Here is a 26327-nt window from a genome sequence, read left to right on the forward strand (position 1 = left end):
TAGCGTTTATTCAGATACTTTAAAAACAGGATCAAAGAGACATCCTATGAGAGTCATGAACACCTCGGGGTGTCTCTTTGATCCTGTTTTTAAAGTATCTGAATAAACGCTACGTTTTATTTTAACTTGCTGGTTTTGCTCTCTTTGTTTACTGGCACATTGTTCATTGCCTGTTTGAGCACCAGCACCTGCCTGAACTATATCTTGCATACCCCTACTACGTTAGCCAGTGTGACCGGATTTCAGTGGGACACAGAGGATTCTACACGCAGCCTGTGTTACTCTCAAATTCCCGATATTTGAGCGCTCTGATTGACGGTTCACCCAATCATGACACGGATGTCAGCTCGTGCCTGATAGGCTCTACCCGCGGAAGTATCCAGGAGGAGGGCGGGACCTGAGCGGCACTGAGCGGGGGGAGAGGACGCCAAACTCCAAAAGGAACAAGCGCTATGTGAGTAACACGAATGTGGCACTGAATGTGACCTATTTACAGCGTAAGTCTGTTGGGACTCTGCTTTTGGTGGTGAGACACTCGTGTAAAGTTATATACCGGATAAGACTGTTATACTAGTTTCTGCCACTATAGTAATTGGGAACTGTGCTTTGATATAATTTTCTTTGACCGCTCAAGCAAAGTAAAGAATCTGATATTACAGGGTCACACTGTGAATTAAGCTACCGGCTTTTGGGTTATACTTTTTATGAACTGCAAGATTTTGTTTGGTACTGGTGTTAACTTCCCATTCTCTCTCTCTCTCTGGTTGTTTACATATTTAATAATCCTACTCTTATTTACCAGTACCCCAAGCCTATGTGAAGATCAGTCTTGTAGTCTTAGTGAGAAGTTACCATTAACCCATCTTTAATCCTACACATTACATCCGACCTCTCAGGCTTATAACTATCCAATGGTGCCTACCGTCCTTCAAATTGTCCTATTGATTTCTCTTCTTTTATATCTCTTATTTACTGGCCAGTACGCTCTTATAGCAATCTCTCGTTATCTTTAGCACCCTTACTATTACTATATCAGAAGTTTGACCCTAGACTAGCTAAAGTAAGAGGCTTTACTTAAAAGAACCTATAGGATCCCTATGTATGATACTCAACTAAACAAGTTATGGCATTTTACAAGTTTGTGTAAGCTCCAAGGCTCACTCATCCCCCCCTGGGTCACCTATTGGTTGGTCATTTGACGAGCACCTTTCTCTTTAGATACCTTACATATTGAGCTTTGCAGCTGATAGCTCTTTATCTTAAGTCATTTTCTACTATACTAGCCCGCCCCCCCTTCCCTCCCATATCAAAAGTGTCTCTTGCCTCTGACTCCCCCATCCCCCCTTAATCCACACCACTACCCATCCTGGCGTATAGTGTTATACTTGATAGTGTCTGGATTACAAAAAAAAAGAGGTCTTTTATACCTTTGCACAGGTTGTTTTTCAATATTATAATTATTTTTCTATTACTGGTGACCATTTGCTTCTGAATAGGATAATCTATGTCTATATATACATGTATATCTGTATACCTATTGTTGTTAACTTTTATTAAGGGATTGTATCATGTACTTAACCTGTGCAGATGGACTCCTGTATGTTAAGTTTTCCTTTTACCTCAATAAAAAAACAATTTTCAAAAAAAAAACTTACCTGTGAAACAAAAATAAAATCTAAGCTTAAACCAAAATAAAAAACATTACTTGTTAAAAAAAATAAAATAAAAAAATAACATTACTAAAGATAATAAAACCTAACATTACAAAAAAAACTACAATTACAAAAAATAAATAACTACCAAAAATAAAAAACGAAATTATCCAAAATAATAAAAATTATTCCTATTCTAATATCCCCGTTTTAAAAAACAAAAACACCCCACAAAAATAAAAAACCCTAATCTATAAATTAACTACCAATAGCCCTTAAAAGGGCCTTTTGTAGGGCATTTCAATAAATTTAACCCCCTAACATTTCAACCCCCCACCACCCCAAAATAAAAAAATTCTTACTAAAAAAAACCTATTCTACCCATTGCCCTGAAAAGGGCGTTTGTATGGGCATTGCCCTTAAAATGACATTCAGCTCTTTTTCAGCTTATTCAAAATAAAAAAGCCCTAATTTAAAAAAAAAAAAAACACACCCCAAAAATAAAAAATAAACTAACTGAAGTCTGGCAAAAGATCTTCATTCCAGCTGCAAAACATCTTCATCCAGGCGGCTCCATCTTCATCCATCGTGGGTCCATCTTCTATCTTCTTGGCGGAGGCGGAGCAGTCGGTGGATGAGCGAAAGTGGAGCTGAAACGGAGGACCTCTTCATGTAATCATCCACCCCACACTGAAGATTGAATGCAAGGTACCCCTTTTATATGGGGGTACCCTTGCATTCCTATTGGTTGACAAATTCAAATCAGCCAATAGGATGAAAGCTGCTTACATCCTATTGGCTGATCAATTCAGCCAATAGGATGTAAGCAACTTTCATCCTATTGGCAGATTTGATTTTGTGGGTCTAATTGTGTCACTACCAAGTACTTTTTCCCCTTTGTCCCAATAGTAGCTCTCTGAGGGGGAACATGGGTCTCAAATCGGTCTGAGAACCTCTCTCAATGAAGAAACTGGATTACCTCAATTCTTCACTTTCCTCCTGTGGAGGCAAAGAGGCAATTAGGTGGGAGGGAATAAAAGCTCTTAGAGTTTTGGGAATCTTTGCCTCCTCTTAGTGGCCAGGAATTGCATCCTAGGAGTAATGGCTTGTGGATTCTCACCACCTTATAACAGATAAACGTACTAAAATAATTAGTTTGCCCGGGGGAGAAGTTATAGAATTCTTTATCTTGTCCCTATTCTTAAAATAGAGAAAAACAACAAATTAGCAATTAGACAAAGCGATAGGCAAATGTAGAATAAATTCTTCCTTCTGCAAGTCCCTTGTTGAGCTGTATTGATTTATAATAGGCTGATAGACCAAATGATAATTTCATATTCAAAATTATATTCTTTTTTAGAGAAATTCTGTGCCAACCCATTTGTAATTTTTTATTAATCTCTTTACATCTCCATATAAAAGGCTTTTAAACTTGTTTTTACTGATTTTGTCAGTAAAATCTACCAATTCTTGTCCTCATTTGGAGAACATTAACAGACTGATAAGTGGCACTAATTGGTTAAAAGTGGTTCTTAACCTTTAAAATGTTCACATTAGTTATTGGTACATAATGTTCTTTTGATTTTTTGCTTCACTATTTAAGGTTAAATACATAATCTTATCACACAATGCAGGAACATATACAAAAACACAAAGTTAGCCTTCATATTCATTGTCTCTGTTATTTACTAGTTATTCACCTTCATCCTATTCTTTTTCAGTGGCCTCTACAGAAGTAAAGCGTTTGTGTAGAACATTTTATTGTCGTACTATTGTCTTAAAGGGACAGTAAAGTCAAAATTAAATTTTAATGAATTGGCTAGAGAATGAAATGTTAAACAACTTTCCAATTTACTTCTATTATCAATATTGCTTAGCTCTCATGGTATCCTTTGTTAAAGAGTAATCCTAGATGATGTTATACATAGTTGCAAACACTGCTGTCATAGACAGCTAAAGACACATGCACACACCTAAGTTCCTGTTAAACTACTAAGGTGTACTCTTCAACAAATTTGGAAAGCACTCATGACTCACTATAAGTTAACCCCTTGCAGATACTAGAGATGTGAATACATTTTCATATGAATGCACATTTGTGATAAAAATCTGATTTTTGTTTTTATTTTAACAAATGGACAAAGATAACGAAAAAATACTGACGGAAATCACCAGTATTCATTTGTTTACTTTTATTTTTTAAGGGGTTAATACTTACCGTAAAGCACTTAGCAGAGTTTGCTAACCCAATCCTCTTCTTGCCAGGGCCCCAGCCATAATAACAGGAAGCTTAGCGCACTTGGCTCCTGGGAAAAGAGAGCATTAAGCCTTCTGTTAGTGCGGCCTGGGCCCAGACAAGTAGAGGATCTGGTTTGCGCGCTCTACAGAGCACATTAAGATAAGTATTGATAAAGGCCCTTCCAGGCCGAAATGCGTAGACAGACCCCATTCGACATACCAGCCTGACACACGGTGAGCACATTTCCATTTACGAGCTTTGTCCAAGTAGCAGACTTCTGGTTGTATTTCTTGTTTCCTTTTAGGTCTCCGGATCCACATTACCCTTGATTCTCTACTACAGATCAGCCTTCAGCATTTGGATTTGTTCAGAACTTCTTGTTCTCTCCATTTGGCATTTTTATATGTTTTATTGTTGCATTTGCATTTTTATAATACTTGTTTTTTCATTTTTTTCATTTTTTACGCTCTGAGTCATTTTTATTGCTGCAGCAATTACCAACTTTTTTTTCCACGTTTAATACATGTTATAATACATTCATATGTTATCACATTTTTTAATGCTCTGTTATATTACTGTACGCTATTACATTCTATAAAATATGTTTATATGAGACATATGAGATATATCATACTCATTCTGCAATTTATCCAATAAAGGGTTAAGAGTAAACTATTGTATCACTAGTTGTATGTTTATCAGATATCTGCCAAGACTGATATCCTCAATGATTCAATATTAGATCAAGAGACATTACACTCTTTTAGACATCACACCTTATTATTTTTCGACTTTCTATTCTCATCTCAGCTCTTATTAGCCACTATTTCCTATAACATTATATTTCTTATAACATTATATTTCTTATAACATTATATTTCCTATAACATTATATTTCTTATACCATTATATTTCCTATAACATTATATTTCTTATACCATTATATTTCCTATAACATTATATTTCTTATAACATTATATTTCCTATAACATTATATTTCTTATAACATTATATTTCCTATAACATTATATTTCCTATAACATTATATTTCTTATACCATTATATTTCCTATAACATTATATTTCTTATAACATTATATTTCCTATAACATTATATTTCTTATAGCATTATATTTCTTATAACATTATATTTCTTATAACATTATATTTCTTATAACATTATATTTCCTATAACATTATATTTCCTATAACATTATATTTCTTATAGCATTATATTTCCTATAACATTATATTTCTTATAACATTATATTTCCTATAACATTATATTTCCTATAACATTATATTTCTTATACCATTATATTTCCTATAACATTATATTTCTTATAACATTATATTTCCTATAACATTATATTTCCTATAACATTATATTTCTTATAACATTATATTTCTTATAACATTATATTTCCTATAACATTATATTTCTTATAACATTATATTTCCTATAACATTATATTTCTTATAACATTATATGTTTGTTAGCACATGCAGTGATCTACAATATACAGTGTTGCATTTTTCACATTGCTACAAAGTAGCCCTAAGGCACTCTTTGTTCTTTCCTTTTTATATATGTTACTTTTTTATATACAAGTAGCTATAATGTTTTGACTTCTAGATTAGTCACATTTATTCCACAAACCACTTTGCACAATCGCACACAGTGGAGCCTTTATGATTTATTTCTCTATTGTTTAATTTAAAAAAAATTAAAAAAAAAAAAAAAATGATTTTGCACCTTCTGCTGATTTGTGTATAACTTTTTGTTTAATAAGTTTCTCAAGCACGTGCTCTTGCTTCTAATTGAATATAACTGATATAATTTGCTCATCCTGTAACTGCACATGGTCAGACATATTGCCAGGTACTGTATGCATGTTCTATATAAAGTTACACTTGCATATAATACATTTCTATGCCACACTTAAGCCACTCTTCTTATGAAGACGGCGCTCCTACTTTGCACTCTGGCAAATAGAGGATATGGTTTGCGCGCTGTACAGAGCACATTAAGATAAGTATTGTAGCTACTTTTCACCTGTAGCTTTGAAACATTTACATTAGTTTTATCGAAAACAAATGTAAATGTTTAACTATTATTCAATATTCGTTGCGTTTTAAACAAAACAAATATCGTAAAGTGCAGCCACCGAATTTTCGGGGAAACAAATTTCCCAGAATATTCAGAACAGCTGGGTGGAGCTGGGGCAGTCTCTAAAACAGGGCATTTATTAAGGCCAGAGATGCGGCAGAAAGGAAAGTAGGCAAATCCTTCAAAACCATAAAAATCTCTAGGATCCAGATTGGCTGGAAGGTCTGTAGGATCTGGCAATACGGTGGCACAGTGAGTTTGAGGGTGAGTACACCAGTACAATTTTAAACTGTATTGCTGCTGGTGATGAGACTAATAGGTATAGTTATTAGCTGGCTTATTTCTATGGCCTTTTCTGTCTAGTTTTATTAGTATTACTAAAATAACACTTTATTCAAAAATACTCTATCATCCATATTATAGAGTATAAACATATTGTCATTTTATTGCATGAATATAAATATAAATTAAAAGCTGTTCCAGACCCTTTCTGCTGTTTAACACTAACTGCCAATGTCCCAACCCCTCCGGCTCCTATGGCATTAGTAGCAAGTGCCTGTAAATCACTGAGCAATGGGCATTAGCAAGAAACATCAATCAGCCAATGAGCATTAGTAGAAAGTGTCTATGAGTCAATGAGCATTAGTAGGAAATACTATCAGCCAATGAGCATTAACATAAATTATAAATTAGCCAATCAGCATTAGTAGAAAGTGCCAATGAGCATTAGTAGGAAATGTCTTTCAGCCAATGACCTTCTACAGAAAGTATAAATTAACCAATCAGCATTAGCAGAAAGTGCCAATGAGTCAATGAGCATTAGTAGGAAATGTCTTTCAGCCAATGAGCATTAACAGAAAGTATAAATTAGCCAATCAGCCAACAAGTATTAACATTAAGTGCAAGTTAGATACAGCTGTACAAGATTCAATTAACAATTAAACTGCTTTCACTTCACATTTTATTTATGCAAAAAATAAATTAACTTGTGTAAAATCTGATCTTTCATATGGATTAAAGTTTTTTTTAAGTAATGTCCCATTAAATTGAGATAAAATCCTGATCTAAAAGGAACAGTAAAGTTAAAATTAAACTTTCATGATTCAAACATAGCATTGCAATTTTGACCAACTTTCCAATTTAATTATATTATTAAATTTGCTTCATTCTCTTGTTACCCTTTGTCAAAAAAACAGGCTCACGAAAAGCAATGCTGGTGAGCAAATGACCAATCACCAGCAATCTCCCATTACTGCATTGCTGCTTCTGATCCTACTCATTAACAAAGGATACCAAGAGACCAAAGTGAATTTGATAACAGACATAAACTGGAAAGTTGTTAAAAATTACATGTTCTATATGAATCATGAAAGTTTAATTTTGACCTTACTGTCCCTTTAATTAAAAGTGCTGTCAGTTTCAATCACTCCAAAAACCAGAAGAACAAGTAATTCCTTAAATAGAAATAAATCTGTTGAGAACAGACTGGAGAGGAGACACCAGACATTACATCAAAGTTGTTGAACCTGGAAAGTGGGTTGAAATCAATGATCACCTACTGCAAATTTCACAACAACCTTGATTACTCTAAAACCAAACAGCATTATGCTGGAGAACAAGAGCAATGACGTATTTGAATAGTTTGTACTTGATATGATGAGTCGGTAAATGCTACATCAATTCTAATGAGCCGCTGAGCTCAGAGGAAGGTCATTATGTGTTTGTACAGCAGCTCCCGGGGAATGCAGTGTAACCAGCTCCTGTCAGCCACCCAGATCTTTGTGCTACTGAATCTAATGTATTAAACCCAGGTTGTCATAGTTTGCAAATCCTTATGAATAATGTTATATTCATACTTGAATTCCTAATTTAAATAATGATTTATGTGAGTCACTATGTTATATTAAAAAAACATGAATTGTCAAACAATTCTTAGAAAATATCCATCTATTTGCATTCTATAAAAGTCAAAATTAAACTTTCATGATTCAGAATTACTTTTATCATCACATTTGCTTTGTTCTCTTAGTATTCTTTGTTGAAAGCTTGACCTAGGTAGACTCAATATGCTAATTTCTAAGCCCTTGAGGGCCAGTGTATTTTGACAGTTTTTCACAGCTAGACAGCACTAGTTTGTGTGTGCCATATAGATAACATTGTGCTCACTCCCGTGGAGTTATTAACAAATCAGCACTGGCTAAAATTCAAGTTTGACAAAAGAACTGAGTCAAGAGGGCTGTCTGCAGAGGCTTAGATACAAGGTAATCACAGAGGTAAAAAAGTGTATTAATATAACTGTATTGGTTATGCAAAACTGGGGAATGGGTAATAAAGAGATTATCTATCTTTTTAAGCAATAAACATTTTCAAGTAGACTGTGCCTTTAAAATGTTTAAACGTTTAGAACCAGATTACATGTCAAGTGCTACTGATTCTGTGCTACTGATTCTGTGCTACTGATTCTGTGCTACGTGCCACTTTGTGCGCTGCCCTGATCAAATGCTTGTTCTGGTAGCATAAGCTGTCAGTTAAAACTTGTTTTAACAAACCATTTTTACAAGCATGCTACATAATACATTTTTAGCACGCTCTATACTTTAAATGGAAAGTGTGATACACTAGTAGCATGGTTTTGCAAGTATTACAAATCATCGGGTAATATCCAAAATACATCTTTCTATTCTAATACTTTTAAAACCTGGTATAAAATATTAACTCTTACTATAGTGTTTCTAATACACCTGAAAGCGCTATAGAAAAAAGCAAATAAGGCTTAATAAAAGGAGAACAAAGGGTTAAATGTATGCATGTGTGTGTATGTTTTTGTGCCATGTGATAGCCTGCCATCTTTATGTGTGGAATTGTGCTTATGTGCCTCTCATGTTTGTGTGTGTTTGTGTTTCTGTGCCATGTGTGTGTCTCCCATGTTTGTGTGTGTGTCTCTCATGCTTGTGCGTGTTTGTGTTTCTGTGCCATGTGTGTGTCTCTCATGTTTGTGTGTGTTTGTTTTTCTGTGCCATGTGTGTGTCTCTCATGTTTGTGTGTGTTTGTGTTTCTGTGCCATGTGTGTGTCTCTCATGTTTGTGTGTGTTTGTGTTTCTGTGCCATGTGTGTGTCTCTCATGTTTGTGTGTGTTTGTGTTTCTGTTCCATGTGTGTGTCTCATGTTTGTGTGTGTTTGTGTTTCTGTTCCATGTGTGTGTCTCTCATGTTTGTGTGTGTTTGTGTTTCTGTGCCATGTGTGTGTCTCTCATGTTTGTGTGTGTTTGTGCTCCTGTGCCATGTTTGTGTGAGTGTGCTCCTGTGCCATGTGTGTGCCTGTAATGTTTGTGTGAGTGTGCTCCTGTGCCATGTGTGTGCCTGTAATATCTGTGTGAGTGTGCTCCTGTGCCATGTGTCTGCCCTTAATGTTTGTGTGAGTGAGTGTACTTCTGTGCCATGTGTGTGCGTGTCATGTTTATGTGAGTATGCTTCTGTGCCATGTGTGCGCCTCATGTTTGTGTGAGTGTACTTCTGTGCCATGTGTGTGCCTGCAATGTTTGTGTGGGTGTGCTTTTGTGCCATGTGTGTGCCTGACATGTTTGTGTGTGTGAGCTTCTGTGCCATGTGTCTACCTGTCATGTGTGTGTGTGAGCTTCTGTGCCATGTGTTTGTCTCATATGTTTGTGTGTGTACTTCTGTGCCATGTGCGTGTCTCATATGTTTGTGTTTGTGTACTTCTGTGCCATGTGTGTGTCTCATATGTTTGTGTGTGTGTGTACTTCTGTGCCATGTGTGTGTCTCATATGTTTGTGTGTGTGTGTACTTCTGTGCCATGTGTGTTTCTCATATGTTTGTGTGTGAGTGTGCTTCTGTGCCATGTCTGTGCCTGTCATGTTTATGTGTGTGTGTACTTCTCTGCCATGTGTATTTGTGTGAGCTTCTGTGCCATGTGTGTGCATGTCATTTTTGTGTGTGTTTGTGTTTCTTTGCCATGTGTGTGTCTCTCATGTTTGTGTGTGTTTGTGTTTCTGTGCTATGTGTGTCTCATGTTTGTGTGTGTTTGTGTTTCTGTTCCATGTGTGTGTCTCTCATGTTTGTGTGTGTTTGTGTTTCTGTTCCATGTGTGTGTCTCTCATGTTTGTGTGTGTTTGTGTTTCTGTGCAATGTGTGTCTCTCTCATGTTTGTGTGAGTTAGTGTGTTCCTGTGCCATGTGTGTGCGTGTCATGTTTGTGTGTGTGTTTCTGTGCCATGTGTGCATGTAATGTTCGTGTTAGTTTGCTCCTGTGCCATAATACTTTTAAAACCTGGTATAAAATATTAACTCTTACTATAGTGTTTCTAATACACCTGAAAAACGCTATAGAAAGAAAGCAAATAAGGCTTAATAAAAGGAGAACAAAGGGTTAAATGTATGCATGTGTGTGTATGTTTTTGTGCCATGTGATAGCCTGCAATCTTTATGTGTGGAATTGTGCTTATGCGCCTCTCATGTTTGTGTGTGTTTGTGTTTCTGTGCCATGTGTGTGTCTCTCATGTTTGTGTGTGTTTGTGTTTCTGTGCCATGTGTGTGTCTCTCATGTTTGTGTGTGTTTGTGTTTCTGTGCCATGTGTGTCTCTCATGTTTGTGTGTGTTTGTGTTTCTGTGCCATGTGTGTGTCTCATGTTTGTGTGTGTTTGTGTTTCTGTGCCATGTGTGTGTCTCTCATGTTTGTGTGTGTTTGTGTTTCTGTGCCATGTGTGTGTCTCTCATGTTTGTGTGAGTTAGTGTGTTCCTGGGCCATGAGTGTGCATGTCATGTTTGTGTGTGTGTTTATGTGCCGTGTGTGCGTGTAATGTTTGTGTTAGTGTGCTCCTGTGCCATGTGTGTGGCTGTAATGTCTATGTGAGTGAGTGTTCTCCTGTGCCATATGTCTGCCCTTAATGTTTGTGTGAGTGAGTGTACTTCTGTGCCATGTGTGTGCGTGTCATGTTTATGTGAGTATGCTTCTGTGCCATGTGTGTGCCTCATGTTTGTGTGAGTGAACTTCTGTGCCATGTGTGTGCCTGCAATGTTTGTGTGGGTGTGTTTTTGTGCCATGTGTGTGCCTGTCATGTTTGTGTGTGTGAGCTTCTGTGCCATGTGTTACCTGTCATGTTTGTGTGTGTGTGTGTACTTCTGTGCCATGTGTGTGTCTCATATGTTTGTGTGTGAGTGTGTTTCTGTGCCATGTCTGTGCCTTTCATGTTTATGTGTGTGAGTACTTCTCCGCCATGTGTATGTGTGTGAGCTTCTGTGTCATGTGTGTGCATGTCATGTTTGTGTGTGTGTTTCTGTGCCATGTGTGTGTCTCTTATGTTTATATGTGTGAGTGTGTTTCTGTTCCATGTGTGTGCCTCTCATGTTTGTGTGTATGTGTGAGCTTCTGTGCCATGTGCATGCCTGTCATGTTTGTGTGTGTGAGTGTGCGTCTGTGCCAAGTGTGTGCCTGTCATGTTTGTGTGTGAGTGTGCGTCTGTGCCAAGTGTGTGCCTGTCATGTTTGTGTGTGTGCTTCTGTGCAATGTGTGTGCCTGTCATGTTTGTGTGTGTGTGAGCTTCTGTGCCATGTGTGTGCCTGTCATGTTTGTGTGTGTGTGTGTGCTTCTGTGCAATGTGTGTGCCTGTCATGTTTGTGTGTGTGTGTGTGTGTGTGCTTCTGTGCAATGTGTGTGCCTGTCATGTTTGTGTGTGTGTGTGTGTGTGTGTGTGCTTCTGTGCAATGTGTGTGCCTGTCATGTTTGTGTGTGTGTGTGTGCTTCTGTGCCATGTGTGTGTCTGTCATGTTTGTGTGAGTGAGTGTGTTTCTGTGCAAAGTGTGTGCCTGTAATGTTTGTGTAAGTTAGTGTGCTTCGGTGCCATATGTGTGCCTGTAATGTTTATGTGTGTGTGTGTGCTTCTGTTCCATGTGTGTGTCTGTCATGTTTGTGTGAGTGTGCATCTGTGCAAAGTGTGTGCCTGTAATGTTTGTGTAAGTGAGTGTGCTTCTGTGCCATATGTGTGCCTGTAATGTTTATGTGTGTGTGTGAGTGTGCTTCTGTTCCATGTGTGTGTCTGTCATGTTTGTGTGAGTGAGTGAGTGTGCTCCTGTGCAATGTGTGTGCCTGTAATGTGTGTGTGTGCGAGTGTGCTTCTGTCCCATGTGTGTGCCTGTCATGTTTGTGTGTGTGTGAGCTTTTGTGCAATGTGTGTGCCTGTAATGTTTGTGTGAGTGAGTGTGCTTCTGTGCCATGTGTGTGTCTCATATGTTTGTGTGTTTGTACTTCTGTGCCATGTGTGTGTCTCATATGTTTGTGTGTGTGTGTACTTCTGTGCCATGTGTGTCTCATATGTTTGTGTGTGTGTACTTCTGTGCCATGTGTATGTCTCATATGTTTGTGTGTGAGTGTGCTTCTGTGCCATGTCTGTGCCTTTCATGTTTGTGTGTGTGTACTTCTCTGCCATGTGTATGCATGTCATGTTTGTGTGTGTGTTTCTGTGCCATGTGTGTGTCTCTTATGTTTATATGTGTGAGTGTGTTTCTGCGCCATGTGTGTGCCTCTCATGCTTGTGTGTATGTGTGAGCTTCTGTGCCATGTGCATGCCTGTCATGTTTGTGTGTGTGTGAGTGTGCGTCTGTGCCAAGTGTGTGCCTGTAATGTTTGTGTGTGTGTGTGTGCTTCTGTGCAATGTGTGTGCCTGTCATGTTTGTGTGTGTGTGAGCTTCTGTGCCATGTGTGTGCCTGTCATGTTTGTGTGTGTGTGCTTCTGTGCAATGTGTGTACCTGTCATGTTTGTGTGAGCGTGCTTCTGTGCCATGTGTGTGTGTGTCATGTTTGTGTGAGTGAGTGTGCTTCTGTGCAAAGTGTGTGCCTGTAATGTTTGTGTGTTAGTGTGCTTCTTTGCCATATGTGTGCCTGTAATGCTTGTGTGTGTGTGTGCTTCTGTTCTATGTGTGTGTCTGTCATGTTTGTGTGAGTGTGCTTCTGTGCAAAGTGTGTGCCTGTAATGTTTGTGTAAGTGAGTGTGCTTCTGTGCCATATGTGTGCTTGTAATATTTGTGTGTGTGTGTGAGTGTGCTTCTGTTCCATGTGTGTGTCTGTCATGTTTGTGTGAGTGAGTGTGCTCCTGTGCAATGCGTGTGTCTGTCATGTTTGTGTATGTGTGTTTCTGTGCCATGTGTATGCCTCTCATGTTTGTGTGTGCGTGAGCTTCTGTGCAATGTGTGTGCCTGTAATGTTTGTATGAGTGAGTGTGCTTCTGTGCCATGTGTGTGCCTGTTATGTTTGTGTGTGTGTGCTTCTGTGCAATGTGTGTGCCTGTCATGTTTGTGTGTGTGCTTCTGTGCCATGTGTGCCTGTAATGTTTGTGTGAGTGTGCTTCTGTGCCATGTGTGTGCCTGTCATGTTTGTGTGTGTGTGCTTCTGTGCAATGTGTGTGTCTGTCATGTTTATGTGTGTGTTTCTGTGCCATGTGTGTGCATGTCATCTTTGTGTTTGTGTGAGCTTCTGTGCCATGTGTGTGCCTGTAATGTTGTGTGAGTGAATGTGCTTCTGTGCAATGTGTGTGTCCGTGTAATGTTTGTGTGAGTGAGTGAACTTCTGTGCCATGTGTGTGCCTGTCATGTTTGTGTGAGTGAGTTTGCTTCTGTGCCATGTGTGTGCCTGTCATGTTTGTGTGTGTGAGTGTAGTTCTGTGCCATGTGTGTGTCTCTTATGTTTATGTGTGTGAGAGTATTTCTGTGTGTGTGTGTAATGTTTCTGTGAGTGTTCTCCTGTGCCATGTGTGTTCCTGTAATGTTTGTGTGAGTGTGCTCGTGTGTTATGCGTGTGCCTGTAATGTTTGTGTGAGTGTGTTCCTGTGCCATGTGTGTGCCCTTAATATTTGTGTGAGTGAGTGTACTTATGTGCCATGTGTGTTCGTGGCATGTTTATGTGAATGTGCTTCTGTGCCATGTGTGTGCCTCTCATGTTTGTGTGAGTGAGTGTATTTCTGTGCCATGTGTGTGCCTACAATGTTTGTGTGAGTGTGCTTTTGTGCCATGTGTGTGCCTGTTATATTTGTGTGTGTATGTGAGCTTCTGTGCCCTGTGTGTGTCTCTTATGTTTGTGTATGTTTGTGTGTGTACTTCTGTGCCATGTGTGTGCCTGTCATGTTTATGTGAATGTGCTTCTGTGCCATGTGTGTGCCTGTAATGCTTGTGTGTGTGTGTGCTTCTGTTCTATGTGTGTGTCTGTCATGTTTGTGTGAGTGTGCTTCTGTGCAAAGTGTGTGCCTGTAATGTTTGTGTAAGTGAGTGTGCTTCTGTGCCATATGTGTGCCTGTAATATTTGTGTGTGTGTGTGAGTGTGCTTCTGTTCCATGTGTGTGTCTGTCATGTTTGTGCGAGTGAGTGTGCTCCTGTGCAATGCGTGTGCCTGTCATGTTTGTGTATGTGTGTTTCTGTGCCATGTGTATGCCTCTCATGTTTGTGTGTGCGTGAGCTTCTGTGCAATGTGTGTGCCTGTAATGTTTGTATGAGTGAGTGTGCTTCTGTGCCATGTGTGTGCCTGTTATGTTTGTGTGTGTGTGCTTCTGTGCAATGTGTGTGCCTGTCATGTTTGTGTGTGTGCTTCTGTGCCATGTGTGCCTGTAATGTTTGTGTGAGTGTGCTTCTGTGCCATGTGTGTGCCTGTCATGTTTGTGTGTGTGTGCTTCTGTGCAATGTGTGTGTCTGTCATGTTTATGTGTATGTTTCTGTGCCATGTGTGTGCATGTCATCTTTGTGTTTGTGTGAGCTTCTGTGCCATGTGTGTGCCTGTAATGTTGTGTGAGTGAATGTGCTTCTGTGCAATGTGTGTGTCCGTGTAATGTTTGTGTGAGTGAGTGAACTTCTGTGCCATGTGTGTGCCTGTCATGTTTGTGTGAGTGAGTTTGCTTCTGTGCCATGTGTGTGCTTGTCATGTTTGTGTGTGTGAGTGTAGTTCTGTGCCATGTGTGTGTCTCTTATGTTTATGTGTGTGAGAGTATTTCTGTGTGTGTAATGTTTCTGTGAGTGTTCTCCTGTGCCATGTGTGTTCCTGTAATGTTTGTGTGAGTGTGCTCGTGTGTTATGCGTGTGCCTGTAATGTTTGTGTGAGTGTGTTCCTGTGCCATGTGTGTGCCCTTAATATTTGTGTGAGTGAGTGTACTTATGTGCCATGTGTGTTCGTGGCATGTTTATGTGAATGTGCTTCTGTGCCATGTGTGTGCCTCTCATGTTTGTGTGAGTGAGTGTATTTCTGTGCCATGTGTGTGCCTACAATGTTTGTGTGAGTGTGCTTTTGTGCCATGTGTGTGCCTGTTATATTTGTGTGTGTATGTGAGCTTCTGTGCCCTGTGTGTGTCTCTTATGTTTGTGTATGTTTGTGTGTGTACTTCTGTGCCATGTGTGTGCCTGTCATGTTTATGTGAATGTGCTTCTGTGCCATGTGTGTGCCTCTCATGTTTGTGTGTGTATGTGAGCTTCTGTGCCATGTGTGTATCTCTTATGTTTGTGTATGTTTGTGTGTGTACTTCTGTGCCATGTGTGTGCCTATCATGTTTGTGTGTTTGTTCTCCTGTACCATGTTTGTGTGAGTGTACTTCTGTTCCATGTGTGTGCGTGGCATGTTTATGTGAATGTGCTTCTGTGCCATTTGTGTGCCTCTCATGTTTGTGTGAGTGAGTGTACTTCTGTGCCATGTGTGTGCCTGCAATGTTTGTGTGAGTGTGCTTTTGTGCCATGTGTGTGCCTGTCATGTTTGTGTGTGTATGTGAGCTTCTGTGCCATGTGTGTGTCTCTTTTGTTTGTGTGTGTACTTCTGTGCTATGTGTGTGCCTGTCATGTTTGTGTGTTTGTTCTCCTGTACCATGTTTGTGTGAGTGTGCTCCTGTGCCATGTGTGTACCTGTCATGTTTGTACTCCTGTGCCATGTGTGTGCCGGTTACATATATATTCATATATGGGCATGATATGTTAGTGTGTATGTATGCATACCTTCCAACATTTCAAAATTCAAAAGAGGGACAGCCCCCTCTCATGTTTGTGTGTGTGTTTCTGTGCCATGTGTGTGCATGTAATGTTTGTGTGTGCTCCTGTGCCATGTGTGTGCCTGTAATGTTTGTGTGTGTGTGAGTGTGCGTCTGTGCCAAGTGTGTGCCTGTAATGTTTGTGTGTGTGTGTGTGCGCTTCTGTGCAATGTGTGTGCCTGTCATGTTTGTGTGTGTGTGAGCTTCTGTGCCATGTGTGTGCCTGTCATGTTTGTGTGTGTGTGCTTCTGTGCAATGTGTGTACCTGTCATGTTTGTGTGAGCGTGCTTCTGTGCCATGTGTGTGTGTGTCATGTTTGTGTGAGTGAGTGAGTGTGCTTCTGTGCAAAGTGTGTGCCTGTAATGTTTGTGTGTTAGTGTGCTTCTTTGCCATATGTGTGCCTGTAATGCTTGTGTGTGTGTGTGCTTCTGTTCTATGTGTGTGTCTGTCATGTTTGTGTGAGTGTGCTTCTGTGCAAAGTGTGTGCCTGTAATGTTTGTGTAAGTGAGTGTGCTTCTGTGCCATATGTGTGCCTGTAATATTTGTGTGTGTGTGTGAGTGTGCTTCTGTTCCATGTGTGTGTCTGTCATGTTTGTGTGAGTGAGTGTGCTCCTGTGCAATGCGTGTGTCTGTTATATTTGTGTGTGTATGTGAGCTTCTGTGCCCTGTGTGTGTCTCTTATGTTTGTGTATGTTTGTGTGTGTACTTCTGTGCCATGTGTGTGCCTGTCATGTTTATGTGAATGTGCTTCTGTGCCATGTGTGTGCCTGTAATGCTTGTGTGTGTGTGTGCTTCTGTTCTATGTGTGTGTCTGTCATGTTTGTGTGAGTGTGCTTCTGTGCAAAGTGTGTGCCTGTAATGTTTGTGTAAGTGAGTGTGCTTCTGTGCCATATGTGTGCCTGTAATATTTGTGTGTGTGTGTGTGAGTGTGCTTCTGTTCCATGTGTGTGTCTGTCATGTTTGTGTGAGTGAGTGTGCTCCTGTGCAATGCGTGTGCCTGTCATGTTTGTGTATGTGTGTTTCTGTGCCATGTGTATGCCTCTCATGTTTGTGTGTGCGTGAGCTTCTGTGCAATGTGTGTGCCTGTAATGTTTGTATGAGTGAGTGTGCTTCTGTGCCATGTGTGTGCCTGTTATGTTTGTGTGTGTGTGCTTCTGTGCAATGTGTGTGCCTGTCATGTTTGTGTGTGTGCTTCTGTGCCATGTGTGCCTGTAATGTTTGTGTGAGTGTGCTTCTGTGCCATGTGTGTGCCTGTCATGTTTGTGTGTGTGTGCTTCTGTGCAATGTGTGTGTCTGTCATGTTTATGTGTGTGTTTCTGTGCCATGTGTGTGCATGTCATCTTTGTGTTTGTGTGAGCTTCTGTGCCATGTGTGTGCCTGTAATGTTGTGTGAGTGAATGTGCTTCTGTGCAATGTGTGTGTCCGTGTAATGTTTGTGTGAGTGAGTGAACTTCTGTGCCATGTGTGTGCCTGTCATGTTTGTGTGAGTGAGTTTGCTTCTGTGCCATGTGTGTGCCTGTCATGTTTGTGTGTGTGAGTGTAGTTCTGTGCCATGTGTGTGTCTCTTATGTTTATGTGTGTGAGAGTATTTCTGTGTGTGTGTAATGTTTCTGTGAGTGTTCTCCTGTGCCATGTGTGTTCCTGTAATGTTTGTGTGAGTGTGCTCGTGTGTTATGCGTGTGCCTGTAATGTTTGTGTGAGTGTGTTCCTGTGCCATGTGTGTGCCCTTAATATTTGTGTGAGTGAGTGTACTTATGTGCCATGTGTGTTCGTGGCATGTTTATGTGAATGTGCTTCTGTGCCATGTGTGTGCCTCTCATGTTTGTGTGAGTGAGTGTATTTCTGTGTCATGTGTGTGCCTACAATGTTTGTGTGAGTGTGCTTTTGTGCCATGTGTGTGCCTGTTATATTTGTGTGTGTATGTGAGCTTCTGTGCCCTGTGTGTGTCTCTTATGTTTGTGTATGTTTGTGTGTGTACTTCTGTGCCATGTGTGTGCCTGTCATGTTTATGTGAATGTGCTTCTGTGCCATGTGTGTGCCTCTCATGTTTGTGTGTGTATGTGAGCTTCTGTGCCATGTGTGTATCTCTTATGTTTGTGTATGTTTGTGTGTGTACTTCTGTGCCATGTGTGTGCCTATCATGTTTGTGTGAGTGTACTTCTGTTCCATGTGTGTGCGTGGCATGTTTATGTGAATGTGCTTCTGTGCCATTTGTGTGCCTCTCATGTTTGTGTGAGTGAGTGTACTTCTGTGCCATGTGTGTGCCTGCAATGTTTGTGTGAGTGTGCTTTTGTGCCATGTGTGTGCCTGTCATGTTTGTGTGTGTATGTGAGCTTCTGTGCCATGTGTGTGTCTCTTTTGTTTGTGTGTGTACTTCTGTGCCATGTGTGTGCCTGTCATGTTTGTGTGTTTGTTCTCCTGTACCATGTTTGTGTGAGTGTGCTCCTGTGCCATGTGTGTACCTGTCATGTTTGTACTCCTGTGCCATGTGTGTGCCGGTTACATATATATTCATATATGGGCATGATATGTTAGTGTGTATGTATGCATACCTTCCAACATTTCAAAATTCAAAAGAGGGACAGCCCCCTCTCATGTTTGTGTGTGTGTTTCTGTGCCATGTGTGTGCATGTAATGTTTGTGTGTGCTCCTGTGCCATGTGTGTGCCTGTAATGTTTGTATGAGTGAGCTCCTGTGCCATGTGTGTGCCTGTCATGTTTGTGTGAGTGAGTGTGCTCCTGTGCCATGTTTGTGTGAGTGTGCTCCTGTGCCATGTGTGTGCCTGTAATGTTTGTGTGAGTGAGCTCCTGTGCCATGTGTGTGCCTGTAATGTTTGTGTGAGTGAGCTCCTGTGCCATGTGTATGCCTGTCATGTTTGTGTGAGTGAGTATGCTCCTGTGCCATGTTTGTGTGAGTGTGCTCCTGTGCCATGTGTGTGCCTGTCATGTTTGTGCTCATGTGCCATGTGTGTGCCTGTTACATATATATTCATATATGGGCATGATATGTTTGTGTGTATGTATGCATACCTCCCAACATTTCAAAATTCAAAAGAGGGACAGCCCCCCTGTTACAAAAGTGTGATATCTGGTGGGCAGGAGCAGGAATGGGGCTTACAAAAAAATCATAAGACCAAAGTAATATAAATGCAATTCTAAATAAAGTCATATCCTTTAATACTCTTAGGCACACACTTATACATACAGATACACACACACACTACATAGCTTACACTTATACATGCAGATACGCACGCACACACTACATAGCATACACTTATACATGCAGATACACACACACTACATAGCACACACTTATACATGCAGATACACACACTTATACATACAGATACACACACACTACATAGCTTACACTTATACATGCAGATACACACACACACTACAAAGCTTACACTTATACATGCAGATACACATACACACTACATTGCACACACTTAAACATGCAGATACACACACTTATACATACAGATACACACACACAACATAGCTTACACTTATACATGCAGATACACAAACTACATAGCATACACTTATACATGCAGATACACACACTTATACATACACACACACACACTACATCATATATGGGTATCTGTAATTCATTGTATGGAGTCCTGGGATTGGCAAGCACATTAGCTGGCAGTCTAAGGCTGACACTGTTCATTACTCTGGTGTTAGCACTGCTCATCGTATAAAACTAAAGGCATGCTAGTATTATCACCAGGGGTTAGACGTCATCACTACCAGAGGTTAGAGGTCACCATTACCTGAGGTCAGAGGGTATACAGCCTTCTTACTCCTGCTTAACCCACACACCATTCCTTTTTCCACAGAGAATCTAACAGGTATCTAACCCTGTGAGAGAAAAGTCAGCTGCTTCTGAGTATGGGCCCCAATAAAATTTAAAAAAAATATATATATATTTTTTAAGCATGGGGCAATGCGGGACAGATGGCAAGCAACCCGGGACAGTGGGACAGACCTCTAAAATTGGGATTGTCCCACGAAAATTGGGACAGTTGGGGGATATGTTTGTGTGTGTGCATGTGTATGAGTGTGTGCGTGTGTTTGTATGAGTTTGTCTTTAATTTTGGCCCGATTACAAGTGGATATGTATCGCTCTTGCTCCAGCGTTAACTGAAGTAAGCTTTTTGCGAGTGTCAGTTACCACACGTATTACAAGTTGAAAGTAAAAGATCTTTGCTTGTGGGATAACGTGCAAAAAGCCAAACCTACAATATCGTGATTGCATTAACATATTCTCCCATAGTCTTCAATGGAGTGTGAAAAGTAGACAAAAAATAATTATTCTTACCTGATAAATTTATTTATTTATTGACACTGTGAGTCCACGGATCAACCTTATTACTGTTGGGAATATCACTCCTGACCAGCAGGAGAAGGCAAAGAGCACCTTTGCAAAGCTGTTAAATACCACTCCCCCTACCCACAATCCCCAGTCATTCGACCAAAGGGAAAGGAGAAAGGAAGTAATCTAAGGTGCAGAGGTGCCTGAAGTTTATAGAAAAGCAAACTGTCTGAAAAACAGGGCGGGCCGTGGACTCACCATGTCAAGAAACAAAGAAATTTATCAGGTAAGAATAAATTATGTTTTCTTTCTAATGACACAGTGAGTCCACGGATCATCTTAATTACTGTTGGGAACCAATACCCAAGCTAGAGGACACGGATGATAAGGGAGGGACAAGACAGTTAACCTAAATAGAAGGCACCACTGCTTGAAGAACCTTTCTCCCAAAAGAAGCCTCTTCTGAAGCTAAATTATCAAATTTGTAAAATTTAGAAAAAGTATGCAAAGATGACCAAGTCGCAGCCTTGCAAAGCTGATCTACAGAAGCTCCATTTTTGAAAGCCCAAGAAGATGACACAGCCCTCGTGGAATGAGCCGCAATTCTCTCAGGAGGCTGCTGTCCAGCAGTCTCATATGCCAAGCGAATAATGCTCCTCAACCAACAAGAAAGAGAAGTAGCCGTAGCTTTCTGACCCTTACGCTTCCAAAAGATGAAGACTAGCGAAAATCCTTAGTCGCCTGCAAATAATATTTCAATGCACGAACCACATCCAGGTTGTGCAACAAACGCTCCTTATGAGAAGAAGGATTAAGACACAAAGAAGGAACAACAATCTCTTGATTAATATTCTTATCAGAAACAACCTTGGGAAGAAAACCCAAGGCAGTATGCAGAACTACCTTATCAGAGTGAAAAATAAGAAAAGGTGATCCATACTGTAAGGCTGAAAGCTCCGACACTCTTTGAGCTGAAGAAATAGCTACCAGAAACAAACCCTTCCAAGATAGCATCTTAATATCCAAAGAATGAATAGGTTCAAATGGAGCCTGTTGAAGGACTCTAAGAACCAAATAAAGACTCCAAGGTGGAGTAGTAGTCTTAAACACAGGCCAAATTCTAACAAAGGCCTGACAAAAAGAATGAACATCTGGCACATCCGCCATGCGCTTGTGCAATAAAATAGATAACGCAGAAATTTGACTCTTCAGGGTACTAGCAGATAAACCTTTCTCCAAACCCTCCTGAAGAAAAGACAAAATTCTAGGAATCCTAAATGTACTCCACGAGTAGCCTTTGGATTCACACCAATACAAATATTTACGGCAAATCTTATAATAAATCTTCCTAGTCACAGGCTTACGAGCCTGAATCATAGTCTCAATGACTGAGTAAAAAAAAAAACACGTTTAGAAAGAATCAAGCGTTCAATCTCCAAGCAGTCAGCTTCAGAGAAACGAGATTTGGATGAAGGAAGGGACCCTGCAGAAGCAGGTCCTTCCTTAATGGAAGACGCCAAGGTGGAAGGGAAGACATCTCCACCAGATCTGCAAACCAGATTCTGCGAGGCCACACCGGAGCAATGAATCACAGATGCCCTCTCTTGTTTGACCCGAGCAATGACCCAAGGAAGAAGAGCAAACGAAGGGAACACATATGCCAGACTGAAAGTCTAAGGAACTGCCAGAGCATCTATCAGAACAGCCTGAGGATTAGACTTGTGCAGCTGCGAAAAATTTGGTTTGGTTTGGTTCGGATCGATTCAAATTTCGGTTCGGACCGATTCGAATTCGGAAGAAATAGAATGAATTAGTTTTGGATTAATTCGGATTCGTAGGAAATTCGGTTTGATTTGGTTCGATTCGGTTCGAATCGATTCGGAATTTTGGAATTTCGGTCAGTGTTAAGTGGGATGTGCTGTGTATTACACTAGTATACTGTACAATACTAGTGTAATACACGGCCATCTGAATCCATCCGAATCTAACTAATAAATTCGAATTGATTCAGATTTATTCGGTCGATTCGGCACTACCGCAATTCGGAAATTCGAATTGATCCGAATCTCCGAATTCGCCAAATTCGTCCGAATTTCGATTCGGACCAAATCGAATTGCACATGTCTACTGAGGATCCTTTGACCTCGACCCGTACCTCAGGAGCTTGGCATTCTGACAAGATGCCATGAGATCCAACTCCAGCTGCCCCCAACTGAGAATCAAGCTGGAAAATACCTCTGGATGAAGTTCCCACTCCCCCAAATGAAAAGTCTGTCTGCTCAGAAAATCCGCTTACCAATTGTCCACCCCTGGAATATGGATAGCAGACAGACAACAGTTGTGGATCTTCGCCCACTGAATAATCTTGGCTACCTTTGTCATGACCAAGGAACTCCGAGTTCCTCCCTTATGATTGATGTAAGCCACTGACGTTATGTTGTCCGACTGAAACCTGATAAACTGGGTTGAAGCTAGCTGAGGACAGGCTAGAAGAGCATTGAAAATTGCTCTCAGTTCCAAAACATTTATTGGAAGAACCGACTCCTCCCGAGTCCACAGACCCTGAGCCCTTAATGAACCCCAGACAACACCCCAGCCCAGCAAACTTGCATCCGTGGTTACAATCACCCAGGCAGATCTGCGAAAGTTCCCTGAGAGAGAAGATGCTGAGACAACCACCATGAAAGAGAATCTCTGGACATCTGATCTAGAACAATCTTTGGAGATAGATCCGCATAATCCCTGTTCCACTGCCTGAGCAAGCATAACTGCAGAGGTCTGAGATGGAACCGAGCAAATGGAATGATGTCCATGACTGAAACCATCAGACCAATAACCTCCATGCACTGAGCCACTGACGGCCGAGGAAGGGACTGAAGAGCAAGACACGTATTGAAAATCTTTGACTTTCTTGCATCTGTCAGAAAAATTTTCATCTCTAGAGATTCTATAATGGTCCCCAAAAATACCACTCTTGTAGCCGGAATTAAGGAACTTTTTCCCAAATTCACCTTCCAACCATGGGAGTGCAGAAAAGACAACAACAACTCTGTGTGGGAGCTTGCTAGTTAAAAAGATCGAGCCTGAACTAGAATGTCGTCCAGATAAGGAGCTACTGCAACACCCTTCAATTGAAGCACAGCCAACAATGCTCCCAGGATCTTTGAAAAAATTCTGGGAACTGTTGCAAGACCAAAAGGAAGAGTTACAAACTGAAATTTTTTGTTTAGAAATGCAAATCTTAGGAACCTGTGATGATCTCTGTGAATGAGAATATGCAGATATGCATCCTTTAGATCCACTGTGGTCATGAACTGACCTTCCTGAACTTAAGGAAGAATGAAACGAATAGTTTCCATCTTGAAAGACGGAACCCTGAGAAACTTGTTTACACTTTTGAGATCTAAAGTAGGTCTGAAAGTTCCCTCCTTTTTGGGAATGATGAAGAGACTGGAATAAAAACCCAGACCCTGTTCCTAAACCGGAAAAGGAACTATCACTCCCATGTCTGAAAGATTCTGAACTCAACGTAAGAACGCCTCTCCTTTTATCTGGTTTACAGATAACCTGGAGAGAAAAAACCTGCCTCTGGGAGAAAAATTTTTGAAGTCCAGTTTGTAACCCTAGGACACAATATCTACCACCGAGGGATCTTGAACATTTCAAACCCACGCTTGAGCGAAGAAAGATATTAAAGAAATAAACAGAAGGGTCAGCAGAGTAATCTTCATTCCTTTCGTAACTTCTCTGGTAAATCTTCCTCTTCTTCCTCCAAACAGGAACAGTCCAAGCCATCTTGGAAGTCAAATCAGTCTTGGAATAAGGGGAAGCAGTTCAGAAAGCCTGTTGCTGACTCAAAATCAGCATAAAGGGTCTGCCCCCAATCTGGGAATGGATCTTGTGGGGGGCAGACCCTTCATGCTGATTTTGAGTCCGCAACAGGCTTCCTGGACTGCTTCCCCTTATTCCAAGACTGATTTGACTTCCAAGATGGCTTGGACTGTTCCTGTTTGGAGGAAGAAGAGGAAGATTTACCAGAGAAGTTACGAAAGGAACAAAAATTACTCTGCTGACCCTTCTGTTTATTTCTTTAATCCTGAGGAAGAGAATGCCACTTCTCTCCCATAATATCAGAAATAATCTCAGCCAAACCTGGCCCAAACAAGGTCTTACCTTTGTAAGGAATAGACAAAAGCTTAGACTTAGAGGACACATCCGCAGACCAGGATTTTAACCATAAAGCTCTGCGAGCTAAAATGGCAAAACCAGAAATTTTAGCTCCCAACTTGATGACCTGTAGAGAAGCATTTGCAATAAAGGAATTAACCAACTTCAAAGCCTTGATTCTATCTTGAATTTCTTCAAGAGAAGTGTCTTGCATAATAGAATCAGACAATGCATCGAACCAATATGCCGCTGCCGCACTAGTAACCATAGCAATACATGCAGCCGGTTCCCATTGATACCCCTGGTGTACATAAATCTTTTTAAGCAAAGCTTCCAACTTCTTATCCATAGGATCTTTAAAGGAACAGCTGTCCTCAATAGGAATAGTGGTCCTCTTGGTCAGAGTGGAAACTGCTCCCTCCACCTTAGGAACCATCTGCCAAGATTCCTTAATAGAATCAGTAATAGGAAACATCTTCCTAAAAATTGGAGAAGGGACAAAAAAGGAATCCCAGGCTTCTCCCACTCTCGTGCAATAATATCTGAAACACGATCTGGTATAGGAAAAACTTCCACGAGGAAGGGACATCAAAAAACGTATTAAGTTTACAAGATTTCTTAGGAATAACCATGACTGACGCCTCAGAGTCATCCAAGGTAGTAAAACCTCCTTGAGTAACAAACGAAGGTGCTCCAGCTTAAACCTAAAGGAAACAACCTCAGGTTCAGAAGAAGGATTTACACTATCAGAATCCGAGATCTCACCCTCAGATGATACTGAAGTATCTTCCTCCTCAGACTTATGAGAAGAAACACTAGACACAATATGCAACAGAATCAGAAACCTTATACTTCCTCTTGCGCTTCCCCTGTAACATAGGAAAAGCAGACAAAGCCTCAGATACTGCCGAGGATATATGGGTAGCCATATCCTGCAAGGAAAAACCAACCTGAGATGAAACACAGGTCACTGCAGAAGATTGGGACGTATGAGGAGAAAGCTGCGGATTAGCCAGAACAGGAGACTCCTGAACAACATCTGCCCTAGACAATGAAGGCTCAGAATCAAAAAGTCTATCCTTGTAATGTAATGTTCTCTCAATACAAGAGGAACAAAAAGGGATAGGAGGATCAACATTAGTATTTAAACATAGAGAACAAGCAACAGCCTGCAGGGCCTCATGGTCCATCTTATTCAAAAGGAAAAAAAACCTTAATCAATAAAAAATTCTAAGTTCAAATCAGAATTTTAATGAAACAAATAAACGTTACTGTCCCTTTAAACTTTAAACAGACTTTTTTTTTTATCTCTTTTAAACTAAGAGACACAAACTTTATAGTCCCTGAAATTCAGGCAGAAACTTTAATATAAACAGAGCAACATCCCCCCAAAAAAACAACAGGCAACCTCCACAAAACAGCAAGCTCTGCTGAGATGTCTACCTGACCTCCTTGCTGCCGGAAACAAAGTCAGAAAATGATCCGGACCCCCATACATTCGTACCGGAGAGAAAGCTGAACCACCTCTGAGGAGCTATGCAATAGAGCTGCAACATCCAGGAACAACAGGAAACAGCTAAAAGGGCTCCAAAAACGCCCTTGCTATTTCAGATAAGCCCGCCTATTGTGGGCGTGGCCTAACAAACCTCCCAATAGCCATTAATACATTAAAAAAAAAACATGTACACCAAAGTGAAAACATAATAAACTGAGCCAAACATCCCCAGTGCCTGCAAAAACTGCCATACAATAAACCGTTAACCTAGAAGGCTGATTGTATATTTAGACAGAATTAAGTGTCAAAGTGTCAAATTCTCCTATATAAA

The sequence above is a fragment of the Bombina bombina genome, chromosome 4 (genome assembly GCF_027579735.1).
Source record: "Bombina bombina isolate aBomBom1 chromosome 4, aBomBom1.pri, whole genome shotgun sequence".
Classification (NCBI taxonomy): domain Eukaryota; kingdom Metazoa; phylum Chordata; class Amphibia; order Anura; family Bombinatoridae; genus Bombina; species Bombina bombina.